We start from the raw sequence: 4833 nt of genomic DNA on the forward strand, positions 1-4833 counted from the left end.
GGACGTTTAACCGACTGAGGCACCCAGACACCCCAAGAGCTATGTTGTTTTAATTATCATAACTCAAGAGCAACTTGGATACAGATGCACAGAAAGTCTTCCAGTCCTTCACTCACTCATTAATTCACACACTCACTGAGCACGTAGTTACTAAGCCTACACTATCTAACAGATAAAATGCTACATTATGAAACTCCACTGTGGACCAAAATGAAGTTTGCACTAAAGTTTTATTTGTTTGTTTGGTTGGTTTTTTAATGTGATGTTAAATAATTTTTTTCACTAGCATTCCCTTTATAAGAAAATGTCATTTCTAAAAAAGAAGAAGAAGAAGAAGAAAGAAAGAAAAGAAAATGTCACTTCTTAAATTTGAGATTAAGTGGACTATACAAAAAACAAATTGTAATCTAATTGTTGACCACAAACATTTTTAAGCAATGACTGACTCGATGATGAAAATAAAAGCCATTCTGTTCCAGGATGAAGAAACTTGGAGCTTCCACAACTTCCACAAGAGCTGGAGGGTTGGGGGATGAGAAAAAATCCAAGAAACTCCACTGAAGATAACAAATCCAGCCCCAAAGCCAGTGGTTCTTGGGAACCCTCCCAATGCCACTAGAGTTATAAGATCTCTAGTAGGAGACTCTCAACCACTCAAGACTATAGCTGGGTTGGGGAAGACTTACAGTTTATGCAATTTACAAACCTCTCTTTAAGAAAAAAATAATGAATACAAAATTACTCTCATAGTCTTGAAAGAGCCCCTGCAAGAAAGAAGCCCCTTAGGTCTATACATCCTTAGCTTACGTGTGTCCGCACGTGTCCACCCTATACCAGCTACCTTAATCAGCAACGTAGATGCTAGAGTTCCTCAAGAAGTTTATCTATAAGCAGCTTTGAACCTCTGTCTGTCCAGGTATCTTCCTATAACTAACTGGAAAACAATGACATCCTTCTATTCTGCCTTCTAGATCTTGAACTAAATCTTGAACTAGTCTCATTGATAGATTCCAACCTGGAACCATACAGAGAAGGAACTTCTGGGAAATACAGTACTGCCTTTGAAGAGGCTAAGGGAGATGTTGAGTTGCCCAGAGACTATCCAGCATATCACCCTAGGGAGGAAAATACAGTTGATTCACAGAGATTAAGGAGAGTTTAAGCCATTCAGAGAACTAGAGCTTTAAAGTATGTAAGCACTGATATATTAGCATATCTGAGATTGAAAAACAGTGCTCTTCTAAACCTGATGGATGCTAAAACAACCGAGGTGAGCAAATGGTCTGTTTGGAATAAAAAATACAGAAGTAAGAGAGCAAAAGACTAGTCATGGTCTTCAGCAATGTTCTTCTCCTTCCAGGGGAGGAGATAGCTTGACTGTAAGTCTGTTTGGCACTCACTCACTGTTGAATAACGCATTCAGCACGTTATTATACATTCACATTAGGTGCTAAAGATATCATGCAAATCAAGACCAGAATATTCCCTGTATTAAAGGAGCTGCATAACTGAAATACAACTTGAGCCCCAAATATGAGACATATGTGTAATTTAAAAATTTCTGCCAGCCACAACAATCAAGTAAAAAGAAACAGATTAAACTGATTTTAATATATTTTCCTTAACCTGATATATCCAAAATACATATTATCATTTCAACACATAACCGTTATTAATTATCTGTTTTACATTTTTTTCTTTGGATACTGTTTTTAAACTCTGATGTGTATTTTAAACTTACAGCACCTCTCAGTTTGGACTTGCCACATTTAAAGTGCTCTGTGAGGCTAGTGGCTACCACACTGAGCTATACAAATATTCTAGACAAGAAGAAGTTTAATTTTTTAAGCTTTTCTTTTCTTTCTTTTTTTTTTTTTTTTTTAACTAATGTTTACATCCAACATGGGGCTCAAACTCACAACCCTGAACTCAAAAGTCACATGTTCTTGCAACTGAGCCAGCCAGATGCTCCTAGACAAGGAGAAGTTTAGCCTGAGTAATTCTCCACAAGCCCATTGTGAAAATGTCCGAGCCTTGAAATCTGAACACACATCTATCTGTGGTAACCCATTAAGATAAGTTTAGGTGTCAGGCTCACATGAGCTTCCCTATGACATAATACCCAAAGAACTTACATGAATCATAATTCCATGATTCTGATTAGTGGTATGACAGTGTTACTGACTTTGACAGAGATCACAAACAGGCAGAGAGGCAGGCGGAGAGCCAGATGCGGGGGCTCGATCCCAGCACCCTGGGATCATGATCTGAGCTGAAGGCAGAGACTTTAACCCACTGAGCCACCCCAGCGCCCGAACTTCTCTTTGATTAAGCTTATAAGAATTGGAATCTGGTAGAATGTAAGAAACGTACAGAAATCTGTAAACACTCTGAACTCACCTCAGAAATAGAATCAACTGATGGGCACCTGGCTGGCTCAGTCAGTAAAGCGTACAATTCTGGATCTTCCCATTGTGCGTACAAGCCACACATTGGGTTTGGAGCTTACTTTAAAAAGAGAGAGAGAGAGAGAAAGAATCAGCTGTGCAAGGCTCTCTGGCCACTAGAAGATAGTCATCTTTCCAGGACCCCTGGAGAGGAAACCAAACAGCTGTGTGCAATTACAGTTTATAGCATTTGGAACTGACTCTCTAAAACAATGCATAATTCTCCTCTTCCTGAAAAAGCTTTCTTCTGTCTCTTTCTATGCAGATTACTTTTTTTTTTCCTGTTCTAATCCACTTTCCCTATTCCTTTTCATCTTCTTCAGTACTTTCATTTATATCTTTACTTGTTCCTGTTCAAAAATTAAATCTAATTGGATACCTAATCCTAACTCTGGGAAATCTAATGCCTTATGGGTGTCTCTTTTTTCTTTCCCTCCCTTCCTTCCTCCCTCCTGCCTCCTTCTTTCCTTCATTTCTTTCTCTTTTCTCCCTTCCTTCCTTCCTCCCCTCCTTCCTTTCTTCCTTCCTTCCTTTCTCTTCCTTCTTTCCTTTCTTGGTGGATATGATAATTCTGGGAAATAAATCCTTAACCAGAAAAGAGAAGAGGGAAAGCATCTAATAGATCTCTTCCTCAATTTTTGCTCTTCAAAATTCTTTTCTCCTCTTTAATATGAACTCTTCCTCTCGGTCAGACTCTGTTAGCAACTGTAACTGCTTCCCGTAGTGACATATTTTGGTTTTGGGGACGCTTGTTCAATTTGACTGTGATATTCCCTGAATATGGGAACTTTGGAATAGAAACTGAGAAGGAGGAAACTTGTAAGGGTAAGGGGAAAAAGTAGCTCCTAATAAAACTGCAAGAGAGAAAGACTAATATTAACTAAGTACCATCAGACTTTTGACTTCCATATGATGAGTTCACCATGTTGAAGAAAAAACTCAGTATAAAGTAGCAATATTTGCTAGGATAATATGAATGTGTACTTATTTTTACACTTGGAACTAAACAGAGTAATATCTAGCTCTTTCAAGTGTTTAGATCTCTAGAAATCTCACTGCACTCTGAGAAAACTATTTGTAGTCCTTTCCACCCACCCCCCTAAGTAATCTCTATGCCCAGTGTGGGGCTCAAACTCCCAACCACAAGATCAAGAGTTACATGCTCTCCCAGCTGAAACAGCCAGGTGCCCCATCTAGTCCTCTTCTTTTTATTCTTCCTTCACCTGAATTCTTTGCACCTGTCACTGTTGGTCTAAATAGAGGATGTTGGGGAATTTGAGTCTAAGCTATAAGAGTCAAGTGATAAGTAAAGTACACATCACCCCCCAGAGCAGACTCCCGCTCCTGTCAAATCCTGGTCATAGAATCCCAGTTAAACACATCCTTTCACAATAAGTCAAGACTCTATTCCACCACCAACTTCCTGCTCACAAACATTGTCTTTAGAACCTCCCCAAACAGAGGTAACTGAAAGTCATTTTGTCACCATTGAGTTTGAACAAAAATCAGTATTATGATGGGTTACCTGTGTCCTAACTAGATTGTATTTAACTACGATTTACAATTACATATAAGCTTGTTGCAAATTCCCAGAAACACATCCACCTACTGCTGTTCTTGTGAGACATGAAATATATTTTCAAAAATTCTTTTAGTAAAATACTCTTTCCTTTATTTGCATTCCTGGTTAGACAACTGACAGTGGTTTTCAACCTCTTGACTCTCAACAAGGCAGCTTTTTCTTCTCTTTGACTTATTATGCCATTTAACTTGAAAAGAAGCGACGCATAAGAGGGTAGTTTCACTGTTAGAGGTGGAGCGATCTTAGTCTTTGGTCTCGGCAGCAGAAAGGAGAGGACGAAGCGGACTTCATCATTTAGAAAGCATCACAATAAGACGCCCTCGTTGTGTCGCCACTGTGGATCTAAGGCCTGTCACCTTTATAAGTCACCAGCAGCACATGCAGCTATGCTGACAAGTGAAAGATAAAGGGTAACTGGAGTGCCAAAGCTAAAATACCACTTGGCTGGTGGGGTGAGGCACCTAAAAATTGTATACCACAGATTCAGACCTGAATTCCACGAAGGAACAACACCCAAAACCAAGAGGCCAGCTGTCAGAGTATCCAGTTCATCTTAAGGATTTCCAGGATTTAGTCACACGATGAATGTTCTGGTTTAAGAGAAGCCTTGGTGGTTCAGTTAGTTAAGCGTCTGCCTCCCCACTCAACTGGGGTCATGAACTCAGGGTCCTGGGATGGAGACGGGCATTGGGCTACCTACTCAACAGCGAGTCTTCTTCTTCCTCTCCCTTTGTGATCTCTCTTGCTCTCTCTCTAATAAATAAATAAAATCTTTAAAATAAATAAGAATAAACCTTAAAAAGG

The 4833-nt window shown here is 39.4% G+C and overlaps 1 pseudogene; it reads left to right on the top strand.

Annotated features, from left to right (window-relative positions):
* Nucleotides 1–1249: 1249 nt before the first annotated feature.
* LOC132020280 (large ribosomal subunit protein eL37-like) lies at nucleotides 1250–4586 on the top strand (annotated as a pseudogene).
* The last annotated feature ends 247 nt before the right edge of the window (nucleotides 4587–4833 follow it).

Source organism: Mustela nigripes, chromosome 6, assembly GCF_022355385.1.
Source record: "Mustela nigripes isolate SB6536 chromosome 6, MUSNIG.SB6536, whole genome shotgun sequence".
Taxonomy (NCBI): domain Eukaryota; kingdom Metazoa; phylum Chordata; class Mammalia; order Carnivora; family Mustelidae; genus Mustela; species Mustela nigripes.